Source organism: Lagenorhynchus albirostris, chromosome 5, assembly GCF_949774975.1.
Source record: "Lagenorhynchus albirostris chromosome 5, mLagAlb1.1, whole genome shotgun sequence".
In the NCBI taxonomy this organism is placed as follows: Eukaryota; Metazoa; Chordata; class Mammalia; order Artiodactyla; family Delphinidae; genus Lagenorhynchus; species Lagenorhynchus albirostris.
In genome coordinates, this window is record NC_083099.1 from 58442268 (window position 1) to 58458383 (window position 16116).

At 41.7% G+C, this 16116-nt stretch overlaps 1 pseudogene; it reads right to left on the bottom strand.

Moving 5' to 3' along the window:
- Positions 1-15131: 15131 nt before the first annotated feature.
- LOC132520494 (large ribosomal subunit protein uL5-like) lies at positions 15132-15621 on the bottom strand (annotated as a pseudogene).
- Between the last annotated feature and the right edge of the window lie 495 nt (positions 15622-16116).

Below are 16116 nucleotides of genomic sequence, written 5' to 3' on the forward strand. Positions count from 1 at the left end.
TAAAATGAATGTTTCCTTGTTTTAAACTGTGTATCAAGTTGGTGATACAACTACACAAAGAAAATAATTACTTCAAGTTATTAATCCAGCATTTTGACTGGATTAATATATCAGTGGGATATATTCTAGGGACAAATAGAGCTGCAAAGAAATCATAAACTTCATGCATTAGTTTTATTGTTAACAGTAATATTATTTTGTAACTTTTATATTGCAGGATAAAGCAAATAACTATGTTAATGTTGTTAGGAATCAAGATTTTCCACAGTAATATTATATATATATATACATATCCCTGTAATGTTAAATTTGAATTGGAAATATCAGTATGTGCCTGTGATTTTTTTTTTAAAGTTTACAGAAATATGTATTTCCTAGCTCTGACCACAGAAAAGGCCTAGATGTAATGACAGCACAGATTGTGGCCTTTAAATACCATTTCCCACTCATGAAGACAAGGCTCCCTGGAGGAATGACTGATTCCAAATCTAAGACCTGGTATATATATGTCATTATATATATATATATATATATATATATACACACACATATATATATATCATCACAAAAAAATTTAATTATCAAGCATGTCTTAGATTATGAGGTCCTGGGTTTAACCAAAAGAGATGAATTTATAAAATCAGAATGCCTATTTATTATTTTAGGAGGTGAAGTGGAACTACCAAATAAACTGGATATTCATATTTGCATTCTCTATCTGTGGACAGATCTTGGGAAACTAAATTATAAGCAGAAGTATCATGGGGAGTACCAAGCCCAAGTGACTAGAGTTAGCTGCATAATTCTAGAAGCTGTTGTTACCAAGCCATAACCATCTGAGGCAGTCATCTCCACACAGGTGATTCAATACCCACTTGTTATGTGGAGCGGATTCTTGTGCTCTGCTTACCTGGTATTGCAGTATTACAGAGCCTTGGTCTCTGTTCACTCTCTACTCACCCTCCCTTCATTATTCTTTTTTTCTGGCCACTCCTCTCCCCATAAGCAGCCTTTTTCATTAGATATGGTGAGATTATCAAGTCTTAGGAGCAAAAAACCACATCTGTCCTGCAGATGTGGATTGTGTCACTTAAAGCATTAATTGCCCACATAGCACATGAAAATACAGATTTCTGACTTCTCTTTTTTTAAAAAAAAAAGCAAAATGGAAAAAAGGAACTGGGCAACAATTAGCTGGAGTCATAGTCACACAATCCCTAGTTCACCATGAACTCCACCCAGCCCACATCACTCGTTTCTGTCACCTGTCTTGCCACTGTAAGCACTGAGTTTGCAGCTGTCATTTTAAGGTGCCTCTGTAGAATCAGTCACTCTTCTGAACCACTGCCCTTGTTCAGTAGTTAAGTCTCAGAAGGCAGGCTTTCTTCCTAGTGTCCAGGTTCAAGGCTAGAGCAGGATCCCTGGTGGCCTCCTGTCTATATTTGCACCATCTACTGATGCTGGTTAAAGTCATGAAACAGAGTGACTTTGCTGAAGAGGAAGAAACTGAGGCCTGAGTCTTGGGGAAAACCCACAGCAGAAAAGTGAGAGGAGAAGAAGCCTCTTCAGAACAAGGTTCCTGTTTGCTCTTTTCTTTCTTTTTAATTTTTTTTTTTTCTTTAACAAAATTTCCCACTTACAGAGTTAAGAATCAGTGCTCTTTCTGGAGCAAAGTCTCTGGAGTCAGAAGCCCTGAAGCAATTCTTTAACTCAAAGTTTCCTAGCTCAGTTTTGCACACACTTGCTGTGTCACCCATGGACATGACTGACACAGGCTTGTGCTCAGGTAGCCCCTGTGTTTAAGTTGTGCACAGGCTGAAATCCAAATTATTTTTGGTCCCCATTACAGATGTTAGCCTGCGTTCCATTTTTAACTCTGACGTAGGCACGTGCACTGGTTGCCCAGGAGACACGAATCTGGGCAAACCAGGGAGAAGAGTGCCCTAAGGGAGGGCAAATTTGGTTTCTGTGTGGTCCTGCTCACCCAAGCCTTCAGCCTCACCCTTTTCCCCCCCACCGCCCCCCCCCCACAGAGACCCGTGGTAAACACATCACTGCAGTGGGCACAGCTGACCCTCACTGGGTGGCAGCAGCCAGGACAGTGCAGGCCCCCTGATCGTCCCTCCTCTGGGTGTTGATTGCACTGTTCAAGTTTCACCTGTTCACGGGAGTCACGCCTGGCCTCTCTGACTGGGTCAAATCTCATTAAACATTCTCAGTCCTGAAGGCCAATCCTTTGGCACACTGCTGCCCACGGCAATTGTCCATGTATTTATGTTTGAATAATGTCTGCTTCTCTCACTATGAGAGACCGTGTAGGCTTTGTTTGTTGATGTATACCCAGCATCTCATATACACCCATCCAGAGCAGACACTCAACAACCACTGCATAAGTGAATGAATCCTAGGCCATTGGCAGCGGAAAGGACCTCAGGGGGCATTCGGTCTGCTTTCCTCGTTTGATGAGTGAGGTGAAGCAATTTCCCCAGGTCACATGGATTTTCAGAAAGGCAGCATTAAGTAGTGGTTAAGACCACAGACTCTGAAGGCAGAATTCCTGGTTCCTAGCCAAGCTCTACCACTTACTGGCTCACTAAGTTAATGTCTTTGTGCCTCAGTCTCCTCATCTGGAAAATGGGGATAGTTGTGAGGATTAAATGATTTCATAGAGTGCTCAGAATTACGCTTGGTGCATAGTACGTACTACATAAGGGCTTGTCAAAAAAAAAAAAAAGCTGGAATAGGACCAAATTCTGGGTCTCTCAACTCCCTATCTAGTGCTTCTTACAAAATGGCCTAATGTTATTGGTGTAGACCAGCGCTGTCCAGTCCAATTCTCTGTCATGGTGGAAATGCTCTACATTGCCCAATATGGTAGCCCACTAGCCACATGTGTCTACCAAGTACTTGAAATGTGGCTAGTGTGACAAATAAAATTAATATTTAATTTTATTTTAATTAATTAGAATTTGAATGTAGACTCAATGAGGGACAGTCAGGAGCAGGTTCCTTGCAGCAGCCGAGTCATCATGGCTGATGGAATAAGTGTCTGGCTACCCTGGGAGATCCTTCTGAGCATGAGAAGCTCAGTCTCCTGGAAGCCAAGAAATTCCCCACATCTTTACTTTGGTCGGGCCTCCCAGGCCAGGCACCTGGCATCAAGGCAGAGTTGCTATTCTACCAGGTAGCTGTGCAGGCTGGCTTCCCTGCAGAACTGTGGTTGAATAAACTAATTAAAAGCATCTTTCCTTTTTTTAGGGCCATACCTTGTGAATTTTAAAACAACAGTCTACAGATAAACAAAAAGTTTCAAAGCTCTACCATGAACCTTGTTTTCAACGGGTTTTAGAATATATATTCTTTAAGAACATTTAAAATGCTTAAAACTCCTTTTCCATGTGTATAGATATCTACTGCCATTTAAAAAAAATCAATCCAAGGAAAAGGCAAGACCTCAACTGGTTGGATTCCAAATTAAGCTACGGCTTGAGCTAAAAATAGCTTGCCAGTGTTGAGAATGTGTTCTCTGAATTTAAATGGCTTGCCTCTCTCCCAGAGGACAACATTCAGTGTGTTCTATGGCAGGATTGGACTTTGGAAAAAGCACACTTCACGTTTTCTCTGGACTCATTTCTACTTCGTGTTCAGAGCAGAGTGAAAGTAACCCACCATAGTTTTAGGTTCTACACTATGTGTTGTTCAGTGTAATGAGCATAAATATCTCTAACTTCTCTTAGTAGTTGTGTGTGTGTTTGTGTGTGTGTGTGTGTGTGAATTCAGCTTTGTGTCAATAATCCTAAAGGTATACATAAAAATCTGAAGGAACATTCTGAAATAGATTTTACCTTTTTTTCCCCCAACCATGTTATCATTTACTGTACTAAAATCTATCTTCTCCTAATTATCACTGAAAGACTGCTTTTTTTTTTTGGCTGTGCCTCATGTGGTATCTTAGTTCCCTGACCAGGTATCAAACCTGCGCCCCCGGCAGTGGAAGCATGGAGTCTTAACCACTGGACGTCCAGGGAAGTTCCTGGGCTTTTTAATTTCAAAAACAATCTCTGTTTTGTCTCTGAAACACTGGGATAGCTTTCCCTGTAGTGGTGAAGACCAGAAGAGAAAAATTAAATGATAAGTTGAAATTCGATATGTGATAAAAATTATATTTCAAAATGGATTTCATTACATATACTTAAAATTTTTTCAATACCATAGAAATTAAGGATAAGGCAATTATGCACAGCATTTTTTTTCAAATTTTCATTTTTGTCAGTAATTCATGCACATATCTTAAATAATCAAGTAATTCTAAAAAACCTTGTAAATTACTTTTGAGGATGAGCACCTCTGCATGTGTACACATCTCGGTCAGGTGCCTCCAAAGCCCTCCTCCTTCACTATCTTGGCCACAAAGACAATGCGTTTTAGGTCTTATAACCATGCTTCCTGACATCAATCTTCTTCCTCCCACCTACCTCTTTTTAAAGGTGTTTGAAACTTTCAATACTTTTTTTTATTAAAAAAAGTAAGGCATATAGATCAAAAAATTCAAACAATTCAAAAATATACAAAATATAAAATGAAAGATTTCTGAAATCTCACTCCTCTAAGGATAACCACAGTTATGCTTTGGTGTTTGTCCTTCCAGATCCCTCCTACTCTGTCTGCTCCTACCTGGTTGTCACTGGCATGCAATTGACATTTCATTCAACTCATTTTTTGGAACATCTGTGTAGAATAAGACTCTACGCTGGGGAAGGATTATGATGGATGAATCAGAACTGGTTGGCACCCAAGGAACTCATAGAGGAGCTGAAGAAAAATGGAGAAAACGAAAAGTTCTGAAAAGGAGACACCATACTTTGGGAGTTCAGCCGAGAAGGGAGGATTTCCATCAGGGAGGATTGAGACACGCTTCCTGGAGGAAGCAGCAGCTAGGCTGGATTCTGAGATATAGATATGATGTGGACATGTCGAGGTTGGGAAAGGCATTCTAAGAGCAGGGAACAGAATGAGTACGAAAAAGAACGTACCTCAAGCAAAACAACGCACAATGAATTTTGCTCAATACATAAAAAAAGCCTAGGAGTGTGGTGAGAGGTAACCCTCTTAGTCATTGTGACTTAGGTTGGACCTACTCTCAAGCCAGGGAGGAGAATAAAAATTTTAAGGCAATTAAATGAGGAGGAATGAGGCAGAGTTTTATGGACTGAATTGTGTCCCCATCCCTCTCCCCCCATCAAATTCATATGTGGAAGCCCCAACCCCCAATATGACCTTTAAGAAAGTAATTAAAGTTAAATTTAGGTCACATGAATGAACCATAATCCAATAAGACTAGTGTCCTTATAAGAAAGACACTAGGAGTGTGTGTGCACAGGGAAAGGCCAGGTGAAGACACAGCAAGGAGATGGCTGTCTGTGAGCCAAGAAGGCCTCACCAGAAACCAACCCTGCTGGCACCTTGATCTTGGAATTCCAGCCTCCAGAACTGCGAAAAAACCAGAATTTCTGTTGTTTAAGCCACTCTGTGGTATCCTGTTGAGGAAGCCCTAACAGACTAAAACACAGTTTAGCATTTGGTTTAGAACATTTCTTGGTCCTTACTAAAGAACTGACTTTAGGGAATTCCCTGGCAGTCCAGTGGTTAGGACTCTGCACTTCCACTGCAGGGGGCGAGGATCCGATCCCTGGTTGGTGAATTAACATCCCACATGCTGCACAGTACGGCCAAAAACAAAAACAAAACCAAAAAAACCCACAGATTTCTGGACTCCACCTTCAGAATCTCTGGTTCTTTAGGCCTGGCAAAGGGCCTAAAAGTTTGCATTTCTAACAAGTTCCTCAGTGATGCTGATGCTACGGGTCCCCACCTTTTGAGAACCAATGATTAGGCTATTTGGCTAAATTAGTGGTTATCTACCTTGGTTTTTCCCTTACACACCTGATTGATATAACATTAACAATGCCCCAATCCAGGAGTCATGCCCCAGTCCAGGAGTAGGATGGGCAAGATCCCTGATCAGGGAACTAAGATCCCACATGCTGCTCAGAGCAGCCAAAAAAAAAAACCAATTGACTTTTGGGCTTCCCTGGTGGCGCAGTGGTTGAGAGTCTACCTGCTGATGCAGGGGACACGGGTTCGTGACCCGGTCCAGGAGGATCCCACGTGCCACGGAGCGGCTGGGCCCGTGAGCCATGGCCGCTGAGGCTGCGCGTCTGGAGCCTGTGCTCTGCATCGGGAGAGGCCACAACGCTGAGAGGCCCGCGTACCATAAAAAAAAAAAAAAAAAAAGAATTGACTTTAGAATGGTCACATCTTAAAATGGTGGAATTGTTCTTACTGCTTTGTGCTTTGCTTCTCCATTTAAACAACTAAGACTGGCACCATTGCAGTTTGTTATTCAGTATGACAGCCAGATATTGAATACCCATTCCTATTTACAGGATGCTAAGTTCTATACAAATATTCAAAGGTCACGATCTTAGCACACTGAGTAATTTTAGGTAAAATGGCTTAATAATAAAAAAGAACAATAAAATTAACATAGCGGTTAACACAGTGCTTACGATGTAGCAGACACCCTTCTAAGTGCTCTTTGTGTATTGATTCATTTAATCCTCACAACAATCCTGTCAGGCATTTACTATTATTATCCCCATTTCCCAGATGAGGAAATCAGGCACAGGAGGTTAACTAACTCATCCCAGGTTTTACAGGTAGGAATTGCAAACTGAGATTGATACAGCTGGAACTGACCTAATTTACCTAGATATTTGTCCATGTAATTAGCATCCTAATAGGAAGTATTACCACTTGACAATGTGTTGAGGATGATTTGTTTATTTTCAGATGCAACTCAAAATTTAAATAGAATATAGGGACTTCCCTGGTGGTCCAGTGGTTAAGAATCTGCCTTCCAGCGCCGGGGACACAGGTTCGATCCCTGGTCAGGGAACTAAGATCCCACGTGCAGCCGGGCAACGAAGCCCGAGTGCTCTAGAGCACGTGCACCACAACTAGAGAGAAGCCCAGGCACCGCAACAAAGAGCCCGCATGCCGCAACTAAGCCCCGATGCAGCCAAATAAATAAATAAATAAATAGACAGATAGAAAATGAGTTCTGCGATGAAACTAAGTGCTGCGTGTGATGTTGTGCGTCAAAGGCAGGATATGAGGATTTATCTTCAAAGCGAGTTCAAGCTTTCTTTGCCTCTTTCACCCAAGTATCACTGAAGAGAAAACATATTACAATCCAATTTGCAGCTTTCTAACCAAATGTTCCTCATAAGATTCTAATGTCTAAACCAAAACTGGGCCCATAATACTGAGGGCTACCCTTTGGAGACTGGAGGACCTTTCTCTAAAGCTCTGAGTGACCTGCAGATCTCTCTCCAGACATCTCGATTTCATTCTAACTCAGCACTGTTTCTACTATGTTTATTGCAAAAATCTGAACTGTGCCTCTGTGCCGAGACCCTGTCAAGTTATGCTCTAGACTGAGTTTTCATAGCCTGGGTATATAAATTTTGAAAAACAGAGAACAAAATCTTCCTCTCTCTTTTCTATGTTGAGTAGTTCCTTAGATGATAGAGACATTACAGTGTTGCACATATAGAAGATCTTCAATAAACACTCTGAGCTATAAAAAAATTATCTTTGGTGCCATTCCCAACAAAAATTTAATTTAATTTAATTTTTAAAAATTATTTATTTATTTTGCGGTACGCGGGCCTCCCACCACTGTGGCCTCTCCCGCTGTGGAGCACAGGCTCCGGATGCGCAGGCCCAGCGGCCACGGCTCATGGGCCCAGCCGCTCCGCGGCATGTGGGATCCTCCCAGACCGGGGCACGAACCCACGTCCCCTGCATCGGCAGGCGGACTCTCAACCACTGCGCCACCAGGGAAGCCCCCAAAATTTAATTTTATATACGATTGATACAAATGGATACTGTAGAATGGGTAAGAAGGCTTTGGGGAAAGGAAAGGGGAATTCTGTGAACAATTCTCCATCCCAGAAGATAAGAATGTTGTAAGTTTGCACATCGTTCTGGGAAAAGGGTCTTTAGCACTTAAAGAGTTAAGCCTGAGTGACGGCAGGCAGCAGCAGGAGGGAGGATTTATGGTGCCAGGCAGGAAGGGTGGAATCCAGGACTTGGGCTGGCAGGAAGGGGTAGAGGAGGGGGGAGGGAGAAGAGAGCACGGCGCCTGGAGGGGAGGGTTTTTAGTGGTTCTCAGCCTGGAAGACTTTCTCTCACAATTTGAAGCCAGATGTTGGCCGGGAAATTTCTCCCATTGCTGCAGAAAGGATGAAAAGGTACTGAGTGCAGATAGAGTGATGCCAAAGTTGGGAGATACAGGCCTTGTGCCCAGAATGTATTTGGGACTTCCAGCATTTGAATGGAGCTACCTGAAAGTAGGAATTGAGATGCTTAGACATCTAGAAACACGCTGATTATTATTTAAGAACGCTTTAAGATAAAGAGTTCTTAAATAATAATCATAAAGCCTAACATTTATTTAGCAATTTTTACATGCCAAGAGCTGCATTAAATGTTTTATATTCATTATCCCATTTAATTCTTAAGAACCCTATGAGGAAAGTCTCTGTTTTAGAAAGTATTCCTCAGTGAGGCTTTGCAGGCTACATAGTTTGCCCAAAGTGTAAATTTAAATAGTACAAATTTTTAAAAGTTAGAAACATGATCTCCATACAAATATATAATGTCCAAGATTTGCTTACCTCATTTATGAGGGAAAGAGATGGTTCAGAGGGGAGGAGAGGAGATTGTGCGTGGGTGCACGCGCGCGCATATGTGTGTGTGTCTCACCATTGGAAGAAAAGAATAAGATAAGATTGCAAAGAAAGATAGAGAAGACTAACTAATGTCCTACAGAGCAATAAAACCAAAACCTTTAGGGTTCTTTTCCACTGGACATAAATTATTTGTTTATCTCTGTAGGACAAAAATAATTTGCAACTTAACAATCTTCTAGACATTAACATCTACTTCCAAAGACTTGGAACCCTAATCTGTAAAACACAGTAGGTCAAACAAAATTAGATCCCCCAGACAATTGGATAACCTCAGGTGGATTTATTGGGCAATGTTGTCTACAGCACTATCCGATGAGACTGTCTATGATGATGGAACTGCTCTGCAACTGTACTGTCCAGTAACGTAGCCACAGGCCACACATGGCTAGTGAGCACTTGAAATGTGATTAGTGTGATTGAGGAACTGAATTTTATTTGATTTGATTTAAATTTAAATAGTCACACCTGACTAGCGATTGCTGTATTGGATTGTGTTAGATGACACAGCCCTTTGAGTTGAAAAAGCACAGTCTGCAGAATATGCAGATGGTTCCAGATGCACAGTAAAAATGAAGAGGCACTTTCTTGGGTGATACTGACAAAAGTTGTCTATTTTTTAATTGGAGTAGAGTTGATTTACAGTATTCTGCTAGTTTCAGGTGTACAGCATAGTGTTTGTTGTTTTATGTTTTGAAAAGCTCTGCTCCAATCCATGCTCTTCTAGAATCCACTTTCTAAAAAAAGCAAAGGTGGTATTATCGATCCCATTTCACAGACAGGTAACTGATGGTCAGATGTTGAAGGCAATACAATTAGTGGTAAAGCTGGAATTTGCACCCAGGTGTGTCTGTTGGAAGGTTGAAATCACAAATGCCTACAGAGGCCGGGTAGGGCAGACAGATGAGTCAAGAGCTTTGGTTATAAAACAAAGCAGCTAGTCTGGATCTGGTTGATTACAGTCCAGAATTGCCAGGTCATATCTTGTAATTTTTTTCAGGAAAATCCGTAATTCTGGACTCTTATGTAATATATTCTTGGTTTTAAGACCCTGTATGGACCAAACAAAACAAATTTGCAGCCCTGATACAGTCCGCGGGCCACCAGTTTTCAACCCTGGCTAGCACAACAGTGGGAAAGATTTCCTCTTTGCCCGGCTGCTTCTACAGGGAACTGAGAACGTGGATTTGGTCTTCCCAGTCCTTTCCAGGCAGAGTCAAGGGCTTCTCACAGCAATGGCCCTTTCAATATTTGTCACATGTCACTAGATGGTTATTTACATGTTTGTCTTCTCAGCTAGATTGCAAGCCCCTGGAGGAGAGGAACATCTACTCAGCTGCCTATTGCCCGCATAACACCTGGCAAATCGAAAGATTTAATATATGCTAGTTGAACAAGCGTGCATAAAAATTAGACGCTTGGGCTTCCCTGGTGGCACAGTGGTTGAGAGTCCGCCTGCCGATGCAGGGGTTCGTGCCCTGGTCCGGGAAAATCCCACATGCCGCGGAGCGGCTGGGCCTGTGAGCCATGGCCGCTGAGCCTGCGCGTCAGGAGCCTGTGCTCCGCAACGGGAGAGGCCACACAGTGAGAAGGCCACACACCGCAAAAAAAAAAAAGTAGAAGCTTAAATAAATACAGCAGTTATGGGCCATTTCTTCATTTTCACTTTAAAATTCTATGGCCAAACTTGTTGTGTTGTTGTTGTCACTGTTGTTGTTGTTGTTTTTAAGCCTAGGCTCAGACTTCCACACAAATATTACACACAATAATTCAGAAATAATCTCAAAGTAATAATGGCTACCATCTTTTTATTTTATTTTTTTAAATTTTTTTGGCTACCATCTTTTAAAAAGACTGCTATGTATAAGGCTCTTTCTGTACATTATCTTATTTAATTCCCTCCAATAACACAGTGAAGTAAACATTGTCATCTCTATTTTACTGAAGAGAAAACAGATTCAGAATCGTTAGGTAATTTGGCCAGGGTCACACAGCTCTCAACTCTGTTGCTTCCCAGTATGAACGCTCTGTGAGCTCTGTTCAGTGACTCCCCCTGTGCATTTTAAATCTGTCTGGAAAAAGTTAACATGTCTAATCCCTTTCCTTTGGTGGGAAGTCTGTGAGTGGAGGAGGAAGGTGAGCCAGGGTGGGTCCCCGAGGCCGGAGCTAGTGGGGCGAGGCTGTCTCAGTGGGTGCAGTCTGCCAGAACTAAGCAAACCAGGCAGCACAGAGCTGGTGTTGGTGAAGACCGGTAGGAGGTCTAAGAATGTCACTGCAAGAAAGAGAGCCAGAAAAAAGAACCCAGAGCCAGAGAATCTGTGAGGAATAGGAGCTTAGGGAAGAACAGATTGTGCCTGCATCAGAGGGTCATACTGCTTTTCTTTACATAGTCTCTGAAGGTTGATACTTGGGAAAGTCACAGGAAGGCACAAATTCTGTAACATTCCAGAGCAGTGCAAGACACCAAAGCAGGGACTCAATGACTGATGAACTGTCATAAGGTTGCTTATAAGGGATTCACTAATAGATGTCTCTTACCCTTAAAATTCAAGCAAAACAGAGGCTCAGAAAATTTGAGAAAGCCAACACAACCCAGTGGGTATTTTGAATCGTAATTTTCTCCTCCCCACCCGTTTCCTGCACCAGCAATTTCTTCACCCCATGAAGATGTTACCATTCAGCATCTATTAATCTGTTCATTTGTTTTAAGGATCAAACTAAAATCCATTTGCACATTCATGTGAAATGCTGATCACTCTCAAGGAAGGCATCATGGAGCTGGGGAAGTTCCAAAATAACCCAAGGAGAGAGAATGATCTCCAGGATTTGACTTTGAGTCCTGGGCCTCTAGTGGAGACTCAGGAAAGTGGTATGATCTCATCCCATGAAATGAGGAAAGGAGTGGACACAGAATTTTCCATCAAACTTCATAGCAAAAGGGCACATGGGCTTCCCTTGTGGCGCAGTGGTTGAGGGTCCGCCTGCCGATGCAGGGGACACGGGTTCGTGCCCCGGTCCAGGAAGATCCCACATGCAGTGGAGCGGCTGGGCCCGTGAGCCATGGCTGCTGAGGCTGCTCGTCCGGAGCCTGTGCTCCGCAACGGGAGAGGCCACAACAGTGAGAGGCCCACGTACCGAAAAAAAAAAAAAAAAGGTGGGGGCACATGATTTGAAGCTTGAATCTTACAATTCTAAGATGCATAAAGAGAGGTATATTATTAAATACAATCTTACACACTTGGTACTAAGTTTATGGAACCTTTTGCCAAGGAGTGGTTCAGGCTGAAAATAGAAATTGTCACAAAAAAAGGTAAATATATTCGATCATCAAATTCACAATGGGTTATTAAGAGAATCTAAGGGTGTTTGAGGACAGATGTGTTTCTGACTCTCTACAGTTGGCATCCTAGAGGGCAAGCGTGCTCAATAACAAGAAGTCCCTGTATCTCATATAAAACATTTTAAAATGTTTATTCAAGCATAAAAAGATTTCTGTATCTTGCAAAGGATTTCCTTAGAAAACGACTTCTGTTTAATGGTTCGGACTTCATTTGAAAGGTAAATAAATGAATTTCAATAATGCCAAAAGATACACACTTAAGAGTTTACAACAGTAAGTACTTATTTTGAAATGAATGAGCCACCAACAGAAATAGAATATTGAGGTTTATGCCAGAATGCAATTTTCTAATATTAGGTTGACTTCATTTCAAAACAGAATGAAATTCAGCTTAACTGTGATGAGTTCCTCCTCAACAAGTGATGCTTTATTTATTGCTGCCAAAATAAAAATATATTTGTCAATGTGTAAAGTTGTAAAACTTACCCTTTTACTGATATAAAACTTAGAATTAGTGTGATGTGACAAACCTATCCCATTAGAAATATATCAACTAACCATGTTGACTGATAACCCCAAGTATTATTTCTTAATTAATTTTCAAAAGCCACATACTTTCCAAGGAACCTGAAATATTCCCTTTTTAAACAGATTCCAATTTTTCCCATGCCTGCCTTTGAGGTAAACTAGGTCTTTCTGTTGACTTTACCAAAAATTATTTTATAAAATACAGCCAGCACCTCCTCACAATTTTTTCCCCAGAAAAAAACCCGTGGCATATATAAAAGTATGTTTCGAACAACTCCAGTCATTAAGAGCAGAGCTGCAAAGACAAGGGCAGGTTGGTGGGCGGTAGTGGGGGGAGTGGGAGAGTTCTTTTCTGTACTTTGAAATTTGGTTCTCCGTGAAGTAGAATTTCATCAAACTGAATGTGTTATGAATTTTAAATATATTTGATGCTAAAAGAGAAAAAATAAGTATGCTGTCCTTTCTTGTAGGCCTGTCTTTAGATGTCATTACCCTGGCAACCCTTACAAATGGCAACTGACGTCAAGAAAAGAGGAAAAACACTGCTGAGAGCATACACTCCATGCATTATAGATCATCCCGAGGACTTAGAATTCTCAGGCTCATACAGGCACTAAATGGCTTTAAGATGAGCACAAGCAATCTTCCCTTTTACAAACACTCTTCATCAACTTTTTAAAGACTCAGAGATCTGAAAAGAGCATCTTTGAGTCTTTAATTTAAGCAAAATACAGTTTAACTATTAGCTTAGGTGTTCTGTCTCACAATAACTGCCAAGTCCATTAAAGTGTTTGTCACTAGTAAATCTTTTTTTTTTTTTTTTTTTTTTGCGGTACGCGGGCCTCTCACTGCTGTGGCCTCTCCCGTTGCGGAGCACAGGCTCCGGACGCGCAGGCTCAGCGACCATAGCTCACGGGCCCTGCCGCTCCGCGGCACGTGGGATCTTCCTGGACCGGGGCACGAGCCCGTGTCCCCTGCATCTGCACGTGGACTCTCAACCACTGCGCCACCAGGGAAGCCCCATATTGCATTTTTTATAAGAGAACCAAATTAGGGTTTTTCAGGGTTCTGATTACTTTCAGAGTTTAGTGGGACAGGTTTTCTAGATTTATGGTCCATTTTTCCCCAGGGTCTCCACACATATTATTTTTAATAGACTTTACTTTTACAGTAGTTTTAGTTTCATAGCAAAATTGAGAAGAAAGTACAGAGAGTTCCCATATACCCCCCTTCCCCTCCCCCCCAACATGCATGGTTTCCCCCATTATCAACATCATGAACAAGAGTGGTAAATTTGTTATCATCAATGAACCTACTTGTCACTGAAGGCCATAGCTTATATTAGCGTTCACTCTTGGTATTTTATATTCCATGACAAATGTGTAGTGGCATGTATCCACTATTATAGTATAATACGGAGCGGTTTCACTGCCCTAAAAATCCTCCATGTTCTACCTATTCATCTCTCCCTCTCCACTCTTCCCTGGCAACCACCGATCCTTTCATTATCTCCATAGTTCAGCCTTTTCCAAAATGTAATATATTTGCAATCATATAGGATATTGTCACTTCAGATAGGGTTCTTTCACTTAGTGATATGCGTTTAAGGTTCTTCTACATCTTTTCATGGCTTATAGCTCTTTGGTTTTTTTTTTAGTGCTGAAGAATATTCCATTGTCCAGATGTGCCACAGTGTATTTACCCATTTACCTAATGAAGGACATCTTAGTTGCGTCCAAGTTTTGGCAATTATGAATAAAGCTGCAATGAACACCTGTGTGCAAGTTTTGCGTGGACATAAATTTCAACTCATTTGGGTAAATACTAAGGAGCACAATTGCTGCATCATATGGTAAGACTATGTTTAATTTTTAAAAAAACTGCCAAACCATGTCTGGAAGTTGGCTGTACCATTTTGCATTCCCACCAGCAATGAATGAGAGTGCCTGTTACTCCACATCCCTGCTAGTACTTGGCGTTGTCAGTGTTTTGTCCATTCTAATGGATGTGTAGTGATATCTTTTTTTGTGTGTGTGTGTGGTATGCGGGCCTCTCACTGTTGTGGCCTCTCCAGTTGCAAAGCACAGACTCCGGACATACAGGCCCAGCAGCCATGGCTCATAGGCCCAGCCGCTCCACGGCTTGTGGGATCTTCCCAGACCGGGGCACGAACCCGTGTCCCCTGCATCGGCAGGCGGACTCTCAACCACTGCGCCACCAGGGAAGCCCGTGATATCTCATTTTAATTTCCAGTTCCCTAACGATCTATGATGTTGAGCATCCATCTTTTCCTATGCTTATTTGCCATCTGTGTATCCCTTCTTTTTTACTGAAAACTTTTTATTGGCTTCTGTTTTACTTAAATTTTTTTCATTGATATATATTTGACATTTTATATTAAATTAGTTTCAGGTGTACTTTATTGGCCTTTGGATAGAAACGGGAATTTATTTGCCAGGAAGGATGATCCCATCATACTTCTGCTGGAACCAGCACATGGCCTCCTATTTGCTGATTCTGTGTTTGGCCCCAATGCAACCTGTTCTTCACTTCTGTGATGCTGAAACCTGGCCTACCCAACACCACACAGAAGTCCAGACCATAGATACCAGTGCTTGGGTCACATTTGATCCCCAGATCGATGTGTTTCTGGATCCCAAAACCAAAGTTTCCAGTATCTGAGCAATTCTTTCTTTCTTAACTCATACTTCATGCCTTTAGACTTCTCTCCAGGGTTTCTTCTGCCTTGGCCTCACAAAGGATGGCAATCTTTTCATTTCTCCTGATGCCAAAGGACCTGATGGTGTATCTAGCTTTGGAGAACACAGAGGTCTGGCCGGTGAGCTGCTCCAGGCCTGAGGCTGCCCGGCTCAGTCAGTCTCCACTCTGCCCCACACAGATGTTGAGGCAGAGCTTACAGATGCAAAGTTCCCGCATAGGCTCTCCTTTTCACTCTGATCCTGAGCCTTGGTGGAGAATGGGAAGAGTATCTGTGTATCTTCTTTGGTGAGGTGTCTGTTCAGGACTTTTGCCCATTCCTTAATCAAGTTTTTTTGTTGTTGTTGAATTCTAAATGTTCTTTGTATATTTTGGATAACAGTCTTTCACCAGAGATGTCTTTTGCAAACATTGTCTTACCATTTGTGGTTTGTTTTCTCATTCTCTTAACAGTGTCTTTTGCAGAGGTATTATTTATTTTTTCATTCAAGAAAGCCTATTCAACTGAGGGGACTACTCAGTAGACAAGAAGATCCCTGCCTTCATAACACCTACACTTTAATGGAGAAAATGACAATAAACAAATAAATGAATAAACATATGACAGGCATTTAAGTAGACATGGTTGGGGAGAAAATTTAAACAGGTTAAGGAGCTAGAGAGTGACTAGAGAAAGATCACTCTGGCTGCTGTGTAGACCTAACGTGGCCCAAA